Source organism: Mobula birostris, chromosome 6 (assembly GCF_030028105.1).
Source record: "Mobula birostris isolate sMobBir1 chromosome 6, sMobBir1.hap1, whole genome shotgun sequence".
Classification (NCBI taxonomy): domain Eukaryota; kingdom Metazoa; phylum Chordata; class Chondrichthyes; order Myliobatiformes; family Myliobatidae; genus Mobula; species Mobula birostris.
In genome coordinates, this window is record NC_092375.1 from 9,189,434 (window position 1) to 9,207,145 (window position 17,712).

Sequence of the window (17,712 nt, forward strand, 5' to 3'; positions counted from 1 at the left end):
CAGTGTGTGACTCAGTCACAGTATTACAACTGAATGTCAACAATGGCTGGATTGAATCTCTTGTTGGAGATGGTCTGGATTGAGTGGATGTGGACAGGATGTTTTCATCAGTAGAGAGTCTGGGATCTGAAGTCACAGCCTTTGAAACTGAGATGAGCAGGAATTTCTGTAAAGTTCAAAGTAAATTTATTATCAAAGTACATACATGCAAAAAGGATAGGAGGTACAGAAGCCTGAAGGCACACACTCAGCAATTCAGGAACAACTTCTTCCCCTCTGCCATCTGATTCCTAAATGAACATTGAATCTTTGGACACTACCTCACTTTTTTAATATACGGTATTTCTGTTTTTGCATGTTTTTTAATCTATTCAATATATGTATACAGTAATTGATTTATTTATTATTTTTTAATTTTATTTATTATTATTTCTCTCTCTGCTAGATTATGTATTGCATTGAACTGCTGCGGCTAAGTTAACAAATTTCACATCACATGCTGGTGATAATAAACCTTATTCTGATTCTGAGGATCTAGTTCTTTCCCAGCAGATATGATGAATAAACTCTTCTTGGACTTCCACCCAGGTGTAGGTATCAACTATAATCGAAGTTTCAATGACAAACTCTGCCGTCTTCTTCAGGGATGATGCTGGGCATGTCCTGTCCATGGGTATTTATACCCCCGGAAAGCCGTCCTTCCTGATTGGTTAGTCTTCATCCAATTAGGTTCCCGCTGTCCCACCTTGCTTGCAATCGAATTCCAATTCTTACTTAGAGTGAGATCTTCATCTTTGTGTAAATTCTTCTCCTCTAGTTTTACTTCAGTGGTTTCCTTTACCAGGCGGTCCCAAAACCCGTTGACGCGGCACAGTGGTTTTGTGCCGTAGAAGTCAATCCTATGGCCATTTCGAATGCAGTGTTGTACTACTGCCAATTTCTCCGGGTAACCCAAATGGAGACACCTCCTGTGCTCCTGGATATGGGTTTCCTCTATGGGTCCCATCTGGCCGATATATAGTGCTTCGCATTCACAGGGAATCCTTTAAACACCAGCTGCCCTGAGTCCCAGGTCATCCTTGACCCCCATGAGCTGTGGCTTGAGCTTCCTTACGGGTTTGTGGATGGTATTAATCTGGTATTTCTTCAGGATCCTGGCGAGCCTTCCAGAAACCGTAGAAATACAGGGAAGACAGGCTGTAGCGATGGGTCCCTTCTCGTTGTTAGGTTAGAAAAACTACCTTGAGATTAATTTTCTTGCAGACATTTCTAGGAAAAATTTTTAAAAATCAATGGAATTTACTAAAAACTATAGGCAAACAAAAACTGACAAGCAACCAATGAGCAAAGGAGCAAGCTGCAAGTAAAAGAGCATCGAGTAATACAGTACAGTACAGGCCATTCAGCCCATGATATTGTGCTGGTAATTTAACCGACTCCAAGATCAATCTAACTCTTCCCTCCCACAATGGACTTTTTCTTTTCTGATGGCTGTCCATCATGTCTGACGATGACAGGAAACCTGTGTGGGAGAGACTTTAAAGCAGAAAAGCCGTTGCACTTGGGTAGTTCCACTCTGTCGAGCTCAGAAGTCCAAGTCCAGTGGTATGAACAAGCATCACAAGTGGGGATCTTACTTTCTTGCAGTGGATAACCATGTTTTGTCCCGCACCTCGTCATACCCTCTGCTCTCCGCGGAGCATTACAGACCCACCTTCATGGCCATTGGATCTCACTGTGGATCTCATCTACAGTCCGTCAGAGCTGACTTCACATGTAGGTCCCCTTCATTTGCCAAAGAGCTTACAACTGGGATTAAACACAAAGGCTGAAGAGTATTTATTGTCAAAGTACCTCCACTCAGTGGACCAATTTGTTAGTTACAGGAGAGGAATCTGGTGTGCTCGTCTGCTGCTGTAACCAGTCCGCTTCAAAGTTCAACATATTGTGCATCCAGGGATGCTCACCACTGTGGTAACAACTGGTCTGGCACCAGTCAAAGTCACTGAGATCACATTTCCTCCCCATTCTGATGTTTGGTCTGAACAACAACTGAACCTCTTGACCATGTCTGCATGCTTTTATGTACTGAGTTGATGCTACATGATTGGCTGATTAGATATTTGCATTAACGAGCAGGTGTACAGCTGTACCTAATAAAGTGGCCACTGAGGGTGTACGTCTCTATATACAACCTTGAGATTCATTTTCTTGCAGACATTTAAAGAAAAATAAAGAAATACAATAGCATTTATGAAAAGCTAATGGATAACAAAGACAGACAAATAAGCAAAGTTCAAAAGAAGATAAATTGTACAAGTTCTAATAAAAGTGAAAAATTTATTCCAGATTCAAGATTCAAAAAACTTTATTGTCATTCTAACCGTACATCAGCTCTGCAGGGCAGAATGAGACAGCGTTTCTCGGGGCAGTGCAATCATAACATAACAAACGCAACACTAAATAATAAACATAACAATAGATAGTAAAACACAACAGCCACATGTCAGTTAAAATCAAGTTATAAGTGTCCAGTGCGAGTTAAAAGTGTCCAAAGCAGAGTCAGGTAGAGCAGCTATCAGCCGGCATGCCTCTCCTTCAGCCTCGTGAGGGAAGGAGGACCTCTGATGAGGCAGCTGTATGTGGTTGGGTTGAGGACAGTGCTTTAAGGCAGCCCTGCAGTGATATCTTGGAGTTTCAATGATTGACCTTCATCAATCTTCCCCAGGGCAAGGTCTCTGACCAATCATTGCATAGCCTTCCTCCTGCTCGACGTTGACTGAAATTTACCAGGAATCCTTGGTTCCACATTGTTGTTGCCTTGATGTTTTGCTGCTGCTGTAGGGAAGGAGTTCCCACACCACTGAGTTCAGGAACTGTTACTACCCTTCGACCACCAGACTACTGAACCGGCGTGGATAACCTCACTCACCACAACTCTGTGTATATATATATATATCTCTATCTCTCTCTCTCTCTCTCCATCTTCCCCTTTTCCTCTCTCCCTCTCTCATGTTCTCCCTACCCCCCTCTCTCCCTCGACATTTCTGCCTTAACCCCTTATTTTCCTCCTACTTGTTTTCTCGGCCTGTCATCTTCATCCCCTCCATATTCCTCTGTCCTACTGTAAGTCACAGCAGAATTATCTGACCCATGTTGTTGACAGGAGTGCCTGTCTGTGATTGTTGTACATTAATCCTAGATCTGTGATGTGTTCATCCTACCCAATGGGGCAACTGACTACTTTCCTGTGAGAGAGAAATAAAGATGGTGTGTGCATGTGTATCTGTGTGAGAGAGATTATGCACGTGTGATTGTGTGCCTGTGCGTGAGAGATTGTGTGTCAGATTGTGTGTGACAGATTGTATGCATGTATGTGTATGTGAGAGATCGTATGCGTGTGTTTGTGTGAGATTGTGTTTGTATGTGTGTGTGATAAAGATTGTGTATGTGTGTGTGTTGAGAGAGAGAGAAAGAAATAATGTGTGTGTTTGTGAGAGAGACTGGGTGTGTAAATGTGTGTGTGTGTGTGTGTGTGTGTGTGTGTGTGTGTGTGTGTGTATTTACCAATACCATACCACCTTTAGCCTTGTTTCAGCCTGATAAATTACAGTCAGTTTACAGGGTAAGGATTCCATGCCTGTGTGACCTTGGCGAGACAGTGAGAGAGTTTTGTGCTGGCAGGGAGAGTGGGTGGAGGTCATTGGAGGATGGAGGTCATGGGAAGGTGGCTTTCCTGCCAGGTTCTGGATGACACAATGTCACGTGAGGGAGCCTGTTGACATGGTCAATATTTCAAGGGCGTGATTCTCAACCGTGTAAGTACTGTTTGTGTCATAACTGCTTTGCGTTTCCACCACCCTCCTCACTCCATTTTTCTTTCACAGCATCAATCATCTCCTTTTTTTCCCTCCCTCCCACCCTCTCAGGCAAAGGGTGAGGGTCAGAGCTCACATGGTCCACAGATGTTCAAGATAAAGAAACAAATAGGTCCTCTGTTCAACACAGATACACCTGTGCCTTTGTCTTTGTTACATTTTCTTGATCTCAACCTTAGGGAATGTTATGCAATTCCTTCAACCTGGGAACAGAGGGATGTTAACTTCAAACTATGATTACTCATAAATATGACAAAGTGCAGATCCAAAGCAACACACACAATGCTGGGGGAACTCAGCAGGTCAGGCAGCATCTACGGAAATCAACAAAATAGTTGACATTTCTGGCCAAGACCTTTCCTCAGGACTGGAAGTGAAGGGGGGAGATGCCAGAATAAAAAGGGGAGGATAGAGGCCAGCTGGAAGATGATAGGTGAAGCCAGGTGGCTGGGAAGAGTGAAGGGCCGGAGAGGAAGGACTCTGATAGGAGAGGAGAGTGGATCACAGCAGAAAGAGAAGGTGGGGGGGACACAGGGGGAACTTATAGGCAGGTGAGGAGAAGTAGAAGGTCAGAATGGGGAACTTTTTATTCTGGCACTTCACCCTTCCTTCTCAGTCCTAAAGAAGGGTCTTGGCCTGAAACGGCAATGGTTTACTCATTTCCTGACCTGCTGAGTTCCTCCAGCATTTTGTGTGTGTTGCTCTGAATTAATCAGCCCAGAAAAGCACATGTGCTTGTTGAGAATCATGGAATAGAGAAGAGTAAAGTGCAGTAGGGGTCCTTTCAGCCCATGATGTTGTATATAAACCTACTCCATAATCAATCTAAGCTATGAACAGCCTGGACAGCCAGAAGCCTTTTCCTAGGGTGGAAATGGTTAATATGAGTGAGGATAATTTTACTATAATTGAAGGAAAGTATTGCGGGTGGGGGGGGGATGTCAGAGCTATGTTTTTTACCCACAGAGGGTGGTGGGTGTGTGGAATGCCCTGCCAGGGGTGGTGGTAGAGGCAGATATTTTAGGGGCATTTAAGAAACTCTTAGATAAGCACATGAATGATGGAAAAAATGGAGAGTTATGTAAGAGGGAAGGGTTAGATTGATCTTAGAGTGGGTTCAAAGTTCAAAGTAATTTTTTTATTATTAGAGCACATGTATGTCACCACATACAACCCTGAGATTCATTTTCCAATGGGCATTCTCAGCAAATCTATAGAATAGTAACTATAACAGGGTCAATGAAAGGTCAACCAAAAGACAACAAACTGTGTGAATACAAATATAAATAAATAGCAATAAATAACGAGAACATGAAATAACAAGATAAAGAGTCCTTAAGGTGAGATCATTGGCTGTGGGAACATCTCAATGGATGGGCAAGTAAGTCTTTGTTCAAGAGTCTGATGGTTGAGGAGTAGTAACTGTTCTTCACCCTAGTGGTGTGAGTCCTGAGGCTCTTGTACTTTCTACCTGATGACAGAAACAAGAAGAGTATGGCCTGGGTGATGAGGATCTCTGATGATGATGTTGCTTTCCTATAAAATTATGTTCTATGCATATTCTAACCCTTCCCACCTGCACTCCATTCTCATGTGCCTGTTTAAAGGTTTTTTAAATGCCTCTAATGTTTCTGTCTCCACCACCACCCCAGGTGGTCCAGGCACCTCTGTGTAAAGAAACTACTTCTGACATCGCCCCTAAACTTTCCCCCACTTACCTAAAATAGAGTAGGATTACGTAGCACAGAAACAAGCCTTTTGGCCCAACTTCTCCATGCTGAACAAGGTTCCCTGTTGTGAATGTCCCATTTACAGAAAAACATCAAAAACATAAGGATTAGGAGGAGGAGTGGTACAGTACAGTGGCCTAGTGGTTAGCACGGTGCTTTACATTACCAGTGACCTGGATTCAGTTCCTGCACCGCTGTCTGTCAGAAGTTTGTATGTTCTCCCCGTGACTGCGTGGGTTTCCTCTGGGTGCTCTGGTTTCCTCCCACAGTCCAAACATGTACCAGTTGGCAGCTTAATTAGTCATTGTAAATTGTCCCGTGATTAGACTGGATTAAATTTGGGGGTTACGGGGCAGCGTGGCTCGGAGGGCCAGAAAGGCCTGTTCCGTGCTGTATCTCAATAAATAAATAAACAAGTCAGATGCATCATGTAAACACGAGGAATTCTGCAGATGCTGGAAATTCAAGCAACACCTATCAAAGTTGCTGGTGAACGCAGCAGGCCAGGCAGCATCTCTAGGAAGAGGTACAGTCGACGTTTCAGGCCGAGACCCTTCGTCAGGACTAATTGAAGGAAGAGCTAGTAAGAGATTTGAGAGGGGGAGGGGGAGATCCAAAATGATAGGAGAAGACAGGAGGGGGAGGGATGGAGCTAAGAGCTGGACAGGTGATTGGCAAAAGGGATATGAGAGGATCATGGGACAGGAGGCCCAGGGAGAAAGAAAAGGGGGAGGGGGGGAACCCAGCGGATGGGCAAGGGGTATATTCAGAGGGACACAGGGAGAAAAAGGAGAGTGAGAGAAAGAATGTGTGTATATAAGTAAATAACGGATGGGGTACAAGGGGGAGGTGAGGCATTAGCGGAAGTTAGAGAAGTTAATGTTCATGCCATCAGGCTGAACTCAGCTCCATATACCGTCCTTTTGCCCATAACCCTTAATTCCCCTGCTATGCAAAGATCTTATCTAACTGTGTGTTACTTGTATTTAATGAGGTAGCCACGACAGTTCCCCTGCCTCTGTTTGGCCTTTAACTCTCTAAATGTCTCGTATCCATGAGCCTGTCCGAATTTATTTTCAACGTCGTAATTAGACCTGCGTCCACTTCCTTTGGCAGCTTGTTCCATATACCCGCCATCCTCTGATCCCCTTTAAATTATACTACTCACCTGCTGAGTACTTCCAGCATTTTGTGTGTAAAGTGTGGAATAGGCCCTTCTGGTTCTTCAAGCTATGCCACCCAGCCCCCCCCCCCCCCCCCGATTTAACCCTGGTACCCTGGTGTAATTGGATGATTTATAATGACCAACTAACCTACTAACCCGTACATCTTTGGACTGAAGGAGCAAACTGGAGCACCCTGAAGAAACCCATGAGTGTATGGGGAGGTTCTGCAGGTGCTGGGAATCCAGTGCAACACACACACAAAAAAAGCTGGAAGGAACTCTGCAGGTCAGACAGCATCTGTGAAGAGGAATGGACAGTCGAAGTTTCGAGCCGACGCCCTGCATCAGGACTGGAAAGGAAGTGAGCAAAAACCAGAATAAGAAGGTAGGGGAGGGGAAGGAGTACAAGCTGGCTGGTGATAGGTGAGACCAGGTAAGTGGGAAGGTGGGTGGCTGAGGGAGGGGAGATGATAATGTAAGAGGCTGGCAGGTGATAGGTGAGACCAGGTGAGGGGAAGGTGGGTGAGAGAAAGCAAGATAGGAATGGGAACACAGGACAGTATAGCACAGGAATAGACCCTTTGGCCATCATTTTCATACAGACCATGGTGCCAATCTAATTAATCCTATCTGCGTCAACACAGTCCTGACCTCTTTGTTCCCTCTCTGTTCGTATTTCTGTCTAAATATCGTAAATCTTGAATCCTAAAATGTACCTGGCAGCAAAACCCAGGTCCCTACCACTCTGTGTTAAAGAAGATTGCCTCACTTCTTTCCTTTCAACTTTCCCCCTCTTATCCTAAAGCCATGTTCTTTTAATGTTTTAATATATGATGTCTATGCGCCACATAATATTATATACTCCTACCAGATCACCCGTCAGTCTCCAAAGCTCCAGAGAAATAGCAAATACTCTAATCACGGCAGCATCCTGGTGAGCCTCTTCTGCACCCTCTCTAAAGTCTCCACATCCTTTGTGCAGTGTGTCCACCAGAACAACTCTCAATATTCCAAGTGGGAGATGGAGAAAGATGTAGAGAAAGGTGAAAGAGAGGGAAGGGAGAGAGGAAAAGAGACATAGAGAGAGAGGAAAGAATGATAAACAAGAAGACAGGTGGAAAGAAAAGAGTGTCAGAATATGGTGATGATAATCTTGTTTTGCCTGTGTTTAGCACTATACTCTCCCTCTCTCCCTCCCTCCCTCCCTCTGCCCCACTATTCCTCTCTCCCACACCCGTGCTCCTTCTCCCCCCACTCCCCCACCCACACCCTTGCCTCACTTTGCCGCTCTCCCTCACTCTCCCACACTCTCCATCTTTCCCTCTCCCTCCCTCCTGCTCTCTCTGTCCCTCTCTTCCTCTCCTCTCTTTCCCTCCCCCTCTCTCTCCTTTCTCCCTCTCATTCCTTCTCTCTCTCCCCCTCCCCTGCCCTCTATCTCCCCTCTCACTCTCTCCCCTTTTCTTCCTCTTCCTCTTTCTCCCCATTCCTCCCTCGCCCCCACTCTCTCTCTCTTCTCTTTTCCTTCTTTCAATCCCTCTTGCTCTCTCTCTTCCCCCCCTCTCGCTCCCTGTCTGATATTTAATCCCATACTCTAGAGCACGCACACTTGCTTCAGTGCGCGTTATCCCAAAGCTGGGGATGTTATTCTCTGCTTGTGTTGGTGTTAATACTTGGTGTCAGGCCAGAGTGGGGATGGGTTTCACGTCTCTCTCCAGTGCTTCCTGTGAGCTACTGCTGAGTAATGCATAAATTATTCCAAAATCCTTCCCTTCCAGTCTCAACAGAATTCTGAGGATAAAAAATCTTCTTGCTCCCAGGACGGATTGTTAAATTTTCACTGTTTTCTTTCTGATTTGATCTTTTGCCAATGTCTTTCTGAGGTAGAAGTTATTTATGAACAGACAGTGGGATTAGAATAGTGGTTTCATACAACCCTGTGTGGGAGCTCACTGTGTTGTAGATAGGAGACTGGGCCACAGTATAATCAATTATATTTTAGGAGAATTTCCTAATCAGTTGCTGGTTTTTAGAGAGAAAACAGGCTTTGCTGTTTGTAATCACCTCTTTCTTCAGTATTGAACAGAAGAAGAAAGTCCTTAACTCCTATTTAGTGGTGGCGTTTTTTTAGCAGGCTTTCTTATTTTTACAAGGCCGAGTTGCTAGCTCGACGCTCAACCCAGCACGGATGGAAAGCGTGCAAGGGAGCCGGCTGGATTTGAACTCAGGAGCCTTCGCTCCGAAGTCCGGTGCTGATGTCACTACGCCACTGACCGGCGCAGTGTTGCACAGGCCCTTGTTTGAAGATCCTACCCCATTTGTTTGTGTCTGAAAGAAATGGGTAAGGGTTGAAAGGGAGGGGTAAGAGGGAATGAATTGAGAGATTGCAGAACATTCACTGAGGGCTGCAATATTGAGTGTAATAGGGTGTAAAGTGTCCTAACTCATTGAAAGTATTTCACAAATTTCATGTCATACAAGACAGTCATAATTAACCTGATCCTGATGCTCTGATACTGATTCTCAGCTAGAGTTACATATCCTATTTGTACACACACATTCAGTGCTCGGACCCTTAGTCTGGATATACACACAGTCCCTGTTACACACACAGTCAGTGCTGATTTGGTCTCTGTTACACACACAATCAGTGCTGGGACACAGACCCTGTTAGACACACGGTCAGTGCTGGGACACTGTCTCTATTACATGCACAGACCCTGTTACACACACAGTCAGTGCTGGGACACAGACCCTGTTACACACATGGTCAGTGCTGGGACACTGTCTCTATTACATGCACAGACCCTGTTAGACACACGGTCAGTGCTGGGACACTGTCTCTATTACATGCACAGACCCTGTTACACACACAGTCAGTGCTGGGACACAGACCCTGTTACACACATGGTCAGTGCTGGGACACTGTCTCTATTACATGCACAGACCCTGTTAGACACACGGTCAGTGCTGGGACACTGTCTCTATTACATGCACAGACCCTGTTACACACACAGTCAGTGCTGGGACACAGACCCTGTTACACGCATGGTCAGTGCTGGGACACTGTCTCTATTACATGCACAGACCCTGTTACACACACAGTCAGTGCTGGGACACAGATCCTGTTACACGCATGGTCAGTGCTGGGACACTGTCTCTATTACATGCACAGACCCTGTTACACACACAGTCAGTGCTGGGACACTGTCTGTATTACGCACATAGACGCTGTTACACACATGGTCAGTGCTAGGACACTCTCTATTACACGCACAGACCCTGTTACACACATGGACAGTGCTGGGACACTGTCGCTTACAGACACAGACCATGTTCTCAGGACTCAATCTCTGTTACATACATAGACCCTGTCACAGACATGGTCAGTGCTGGAACACAGTCTCTGTTAGGCACACAGACCCTGTTATACACTTAGGCCCTGTTGCACACCAGTTCCTGTTACAGTCAGTAATGGGACATAGTCCCTGTTACACATACAGACATTTTTTACGCATCATCAGTACTAGGATGCAGTCCATGTTACACACAGAGTCTCTGTTATGCACACCATCCCCATTACACACACACAGAGTCAGTATTGTCACAGTCCTTGTCACACACAGTCAGTGCTAAGACAGTCCCTGTTACACATACAGTTCCTATTACACACAGAGTCCCTGTTACACACACAGTTAGTGTGCCAGAATTCCTGTGACAGTGCACCATCTCTCGCTGGGATATCTGAATCATCTCAAAAAGGGAAGTATTCTGGAGCAGACACAGGGAGATTTTGCTCTTTACTAGGGTCACAGACGCCCATGTTGTGGACACCTTGTACTTCCCCCTACCCCTGTTGTGCCCTTTACCACATTCTAGCCCTAGAACACCACAGTGGAGCGATTCTTGAGTGACTGGGAGAAACTGTGACTCACGTTAATTCTCCATGCCCGCTGATTGGGACAACTTGCTGGTGGATTGACCTGTTACAGGACCATAAGACACAGGAGCGGAATTAGGCCATTTGGCCCATCGAGTCTGCTCTGCCATTCAGCCAAGGCTGCCTCATTTTCCCCCTCAAACCTATTCTCATGCTTTCTCCCCATAACCTTTGATGCCCTCACTAATCAAGACCCTGTCAACCTTTAAATATACCCACTGACTTGACCTCAGCAGCCATATGTGGAAATGGCTAAAGAAATTCCACCTGATCTCTGTTCTAAAGGAACATCCTCGTATTCTGAAGCTGTACCCGCTGATCCTAGACTCCTGAACCGCCTTCGGATGTACCATAATTTTTCATTCCCTGTGAGGCCCTCCATTGGTCAGGGTTAACCAAGAATGTGGCATCCATCTGTCTACATGATACACAGCCTAGGCAGTAAGATATGGAGAGCAAGCTGTTGCCCATATAGCAGGGTCCCTCTCTCCATTCAGCTGACGAATCCGAAGAAACAGCAGAGACTGATACGTTTTGGTACCTGGGGTGTTGTAGGCATTGCCAGACAGCGTTGAATTTAATGTAGGACTTTCTTAGGGACTCCAGTTTTCCTCAGGGTTTACTCCCGAGCCTTCCCCCATGAGTGGATGTAGATGCCAGGCAGCAGAGGTTCGAGATCAGAGTTTCTTCCTCCTGGATGAGCCGCTAATCACTGTCGATGAGCCCCATCTGCCCAAAGTGACTGGTTTTAAGGCACCAGTATTCCACTTTTGCTTCTTCTCCTCTCAGTAAAAAGAGTTCTGCCGGGCTAAGTAGCTGAGCCGCATGTGAAGGCCAGGAGCTGGACTTGGTTGTCAGAGGCCGGTTGAGGTGCACACCATTGGGAACATTTAATAGGTAGTGGGAGCTTATCCTCATTACCACCCCTGGCTATAACAACAGTAAGGAACCAGCGAGCGTGAGAGAGAGAGAGAGAAAGACCGTTGTATCTCCTTGTCAGAATCAGGTTCGGTATTACTGACATCTGTCATGAAACCTGTTGTTTTGAGGCAGCAGTACAGTGTAATACATAAAATGTACTATAAGTTACAATAAGAAATATATACAAAAAGTGTAGCGCAAAAAGAGAGCAAAATAGCAAGGTAGTGTTCATGGGTTCATGGACCGTTCAGAAATCTAATGGCAGAGGGGAAGAAGCTGTTTCTAAAACATTGAATGTGTGTCTTCTGGCTCCTGTACCTCCTCTTCCCTGATGGTAATAACAAGCAGAGGGCTTGCCCTGGGTTGTGAGGTACTTTGTATCTAAGCCACACCTGAAGACCAGGAACTGAACTTGGTTGTCAGAGGCTACCTGAGATACACGCCAATGGGAGCATTTAGTAGGTAGTGGATGCCGCCTTCTTGTGGAATCACCGTTTGAGGATGTCTTTGATGGTGGGGAAGCTATTGCCCACGGTGGAGCTGGCCGAGTCTACAATCTGTGATTGGATGATGTCAAGTCACCGGTGTGAGTAGCCAGTATCTTTTTCCCAGGGTCAAAATGTGCAATACTTGAGGGCATGCATTTAAGGAAAGAGGGGTGTAAGCTCAAAGGAGATGTGCAGTTTTACAGAGAGTGGTGGGTGCGTAGAATGCACTGCCGGGTGTAAGGGTGGAGGTAAATACAACAGATAGAATATGAAGAGGATGGAGGGATATGGACCATTTGCAGGCAGACAGGGTTAGGTGTCTTAGCTTAGCCAGTTGTGCACAGCATTGTGGGTTGAAGAGACCCGTCCTGTGTTGTACTGTTTTACTTTCTGTGTGCTCTCTCAATAAACTGATTTGAATTACCACTTAAAGTTAATAAGTTTCTTTTCACTAATTAGGACTAATTAAAGGGGTTCTTCCCCCTTTCCTTTCCATTCCTAAAGAAGGGTCTTCCCTGAAATGTTTATTGCTCTCTTTGGATGCTGCCTGACCTGCCGAGTTCCTTTGGAATTTTGTGTATGTTACTTAGGCTTTCCAGCATCTGCAGAATCTCTAGTGTTTATTGATTAGTCTCTGCTTATTGTCCTCATGGTTCAGAGACAGGACAAAAAACCATGTCAAATGCTAGTCTTCTGTCCCTCTGACTAAATGTAAAACTCAGTCACGTTACGACTGCAGTAATGAGGAGTAGCTTCAACAAGAGGTCATTAATGAATCATTTCCCATTGCACAATACCACATCAAATACTCTCCAGTTCATTTCAGAACATTCTGTTCAGATAAGTTACCCTGAAAGCACACAAAGTTCAAACGTTCAAAACTTCAGAATAATTGTATTCTGAAAGAACATATATGTCACTATATACTTGGAGGAATTTAAGGTGGGGGCTTATATGGGAGGCAGGGTTTGAAGGTCGGCACAACATTGTGGGCCGAAGGGCCTGTACTGTGCTGTACTATTCTATGTTCTATGTACTTCCCTGAGATTCATCGTCTTGTATTTTACGGTAGATGCTTAAAATATAATAGATTTTTACGAAACACTACACACAAAGACTGACAAATATCCAATGTGCAAAAGAAGACTAGTTGTGTAAAAAAAAATGAATGAATGGATAAATAAATAAGCAGATAAATAAATAAATGACCAGTTAGCTACAGTGGTGTAGAATTTTCACTATTTCTGCATAAATATGACCCAAAAATGTGATCAGATCTTCATACAAGTCCTAAAACTAGGTAGAGAACCCAATTAAATAAATAATGCAAAAAAAATTATACTTGTTTCATATATTTATTTATTATATTTGTAGGAGAAAGTACGTGAACCTCTGGGGTAATACAAAAGCTATTTGAAGTCAGGTGTACCAATCAATGAGATGAGATTGGAGATGTAGGTGTAGAGGTGCCCTGCCCTATTAAAAAAAGACACACAAGGTCAGGTTACTCACAGAGCCAAAGGTAACAGCAAAAGACCTGCAGAAATCTCTATAACTTGCTGAAGTCTCTGTTCAGGTACCACTATAAGAAAAACACTGAACAAGAACACCATGGAAGGAAACCATCGCTCTTCAAAAAAAGCATTGCTGCACGTCTCAGTTTGCAGAAGACCTCCTGGATGTTCCACAATGCTCTGGGATAATGTTCCGTCCCAGAATGAGACAAAAGAACTTTTTTTGGCTGAAATGAACATTGCTATGTTTGGAGGGAAAAGGGGGCTGCACAACACCACCAAAATCTCATCCCAACTGAAGCATGTTGGAGGGAGCATCATGGTTTGGAGCCGCTTTGCTGCCCAGGGCCTGGACAGCTTGCAATTGTTGAGGGAACAATGAATACAAAATTGTATCAAGACATTTTATAGGAGAATGTCAGGGTAGCAGCCCATCATCCTGAAGCTTAATAGAAGTTGGATAATGCAGCAAGGCAATGACCTGAGAGACAAGAGTAAATCAACAACAGAATGGTTTAAAAAGAAGAAAATTCGTGTTTTGGAATGGCCGGGTCAAAGATCTGACCTTAATCCTACAGAAATGTTGTGAAGCAAGCAGTTAATGCAAGGAAGCCCACCAACATCCCAGAGTTGAAGCAGTTTTGTGAGGAGGAATGGCCTAAATTTCCTCCAAGGCAATGTACAGTTACCGGAAACATTTGGTTGGAGTTATTGCTGTACAAGGGGATCACACCAGTTACTGAAAGCAAAGGTTCACATGCATTTTCCAACAAATACATGTAATATTAGATTATTTTTCTCAATAAATAAATGAACAGGTATAAAATTTTTTGTGTTGTTTATTTAATTGGGTTTTCTTTATCTAGTTTTAGGACTTGCGTGAAGATATGATCACATTTTCGATCATATTTATGCAGAAATAGAAAAAATTCTACAGGATTTACAAACTTTCTTGCGGAACTGTAGATAGATAGATAGATAATACAGAAAGCATGAGTTGTAGAGTCCATACATTGTGAAATCAGTTCAGAATTCAGGTTGGTGAAGTTCTCCACACTGGTTCAGGATTCTGCTGGTTATAGGGTAATAATTGGTAGTGAACCTGATGGTGTGGGCTCTGAGACTCCTGTACTTCTTTCCTGATGACAGCAATGAGAAGCGAGTATGACCTGGATGGTGGGGGCTCAATGAATATCTCATTTAAGCTTTCTTTGTACTTTCTGATGTTTTCCAGTCTTTATGCAGATGAATGTCCTCATGATTATGCCCACACTTTTCCAACAAATAGCCTTCCTGTGGTATCTGACCCACATTTGGTTCTCCACTAAGAATAGGGCTCTACTCTCACTTGTAGGTTCTTGCCTTTATGACTTCTCATTTCAACCCAAACCACGTACATGTGCTGCTTTTCTGAACTTACACTTTATTACGTACCCTTGTACACCTGCTCGTTAATGCAAGTCTCTAATCAGCCAATTATGTGGCAGCAACTCAGTGCACAAAAGCAGGCAGACATGGTCAAAAGGCTCAGCTGTTGTTCAGACCAAACATCAAAAAGGGGAAGAAATGTGATCTAAATGACTTTGACCACGGACTTACTGTTGGTGCCAGATGGGGATGGTTTGAATATCTCAAAAAATGCTGATCTGGTATTTTCATGCACAACAGTCTTTTGTGTTTACAGAGAATGGTACAAAAAAACAAAATAACTTCCAGTGAGCTGCATTTCTTGGGTGAAAGCATATTGTTACTGAGAGAGGTCAGAGGAGAATGGCCAGACTAGTTGAAGCTGGCAGGAGGTTGACAGTATCTCAGATAACCACGTGTTACAACAGTGGTGGGCAGAAGAGCATTTTTGAATGTACAGCATGTGGAACATTGAAGTGGATGGGCCTACAGCAGCAGAAGACCACGAACATACTCTCAGTGGACACTTTATTAGGTACAGCACATATAATAATACTGTGGCCACTGAGTGTATGTTATCCGTCTGGTGTATTAAAGACATCATTAATTATCTTGGGATCTTATGTCCAAGTTCATAGCTCCCTGAAAGTGGCTTTCCAGGCTGATAGGGTGGTTAAAGAATATGACATGCTTTCGTTATGAGTGAAGGTCCTGAATCCAAGAGTCAGGAATTTATGTTGCAGCTTTCTTAGACTCTACTTTGGCTACATCAGAAGTATTACTTTCATTTCCTGTAGCCCCCATTACAGAGAGGTTGTGGAGGCTTTGGAGAAGGTGCTGAAGAGGTTCACTAGGATACTGCCAGGAATTAGAGAGCATGTGTTAATAATTTATTTTAATTATATTTAGAGATACAGCACAGACCAGGTCCTTCTGGCTCACCGAGTCGTGCCAGCCAACAATACACCAATCTAACCTTAGCCTAATCACAGGGCAATTTACAATTTACAATTAACCTACTAACCGGTACAGCTGTGGGAGGAAACCTGAACACCGGAAGGAAATCCCTCGTGCACATGGGAAGAACGTACAAACTTTCTTACAGACGACACCAGAATTGAACTCTGAACTCTGATGCACCGAGCTGTAATAGCACTGTGCAAAGTACCGTGGCGTGACACTATTCCAGCTTGGGGCATCAGAGGGTTATGAAAAAGGACGTCGGACAAAGTTGGGTTGTTTTCTCTGGAGCAGCAGAGACTGAAGGGACAGTTGATAGAAGTTTATCAGATTGTGAGAGGCACAGATAGAGTAAACAGCCGACACCATTTTCCTGAGGTTGAGGTGGTAATACCAGTGGGCATGCACTTAAACTGAGGAGAGACAAGATCAAAGGAGATGTGCATGGAAAACTTGTAACACAGAAGATTGTGGGTCCCTGGAATGCTTATCCAGGGGTGGTGTTGGAGGCAAATACAATAGAAGCATTTAAAAAGCTCTTAGATATTGTTATTTAAGACCTAATAGGGTTAACATATGAGGAGTGTTTCTGGGGGAGGGAGGTGTGGTGGAGTGGGAATCCCATTGAGAACTACAAATAGTCATAGTCATACTTTATTGATCCCGGGGGAAATTGTTTTTTGTTACAGTTGCACCATAATTAATAAATAGTAATAAAACCATAAATAGTTAAATAGTAATATGTAAATTATGCCAGGAAATAAGTCCAGGACCAGCCTATTGGCTCAGGATGTCTGACCCTCCAAGGGAGGAGTTGTAAAGTTTGATGGCCACAGGCAGGAATGACTTCCTATGACGCTCTGTGTTGCATCTCGGTGGAATGAGTCTCTGGCTGAATGTACTCCTGTGCCCAACCAGTACATTATGTAGTGGATGGGAGACATTGTCCAAGATGGCATGCAACTTAGACAGCATCCTCTTTTCAGACACCACCGTCAGAGAGTCCAGTTCCATCCCCACAACATCACTGGCCTTACGAATGAGTTTGTTGATTCTGTTGGTGTTTGCTACCCTCAGCCTGCTGCCCCAGCACACAACAGCAAACATGATAGCAAATATTGGATGGTTTAGATCAGGGGTTACCATTCTGAACACTTTGCTTAATGGTATTGGTCCATGGCATAAAAAAAAAGTTTGGAAACCCCTGGTCCAGCTGGTGGCGTAGTGGCATCAGTGCCGGACTTCAGGATGAAAGGTCCTGAGTTTGAATCCAGCTGGCTCCCCTGCACACTTTCCATCTGTGCTGGGTTACAAGCTGGTGAATCTCTTTGGAAACTCACCCGGCAGAAGGCAATGGCAAACCACTCCTGTAACTTGCCTCGTACGCAGAGAGGCGTGGAGGGAAATCGTCCGCTAACCGGAGAAACTCTGGATGCGATGTACCGTTCCTTTTCCTTCCAATGGTGGGATATTCTAGGACTGGAGGGCACAGCCTCATATTAGAAGGATATCTCCTTAGACCAGATATGAGGAGGAATTTCTTCAGCCAGAGGGTGGTGAATCTGTGGAATTCATTGCCACAGATGGCTGTGGAGGACAAGTCAATGGGTGTATTTAAAGCAGAGGTTGGTAGGTCATTGATTAGTCTGGGCATCAGAGGCTACAGGGAGAAGGCAGAGGAGAATGGGGTTGAGGGGGGTAATAAATCAGCC

General features: G+C 44.4%; 1 protein-coding gene across 7 annotated transcripts in view; it reads left to right on the forward strand.

The window, feature by feature from the left end:
• nrip1a (nuclear receptor interacting protein 1a) overlaps window positions 1-17,712 on the forward strand; it is a 139,506-nt gene that overhangs the window by 51,941 nt on the left and 69,853 nt on the right. The window contains exon 2 of one of the 7 annotated variants that reach the window (XM_072259860.1): window positions 6,951-7,134. The exons of 5 other annotated variants lie outside the window; for them this stretch is intronic. The gene's annotated coding sequence lies outside the window, so the exon portion shown is untranslated. One more of the 7 variants, XM_072259859.1, reaches the window with a different exon arrangement.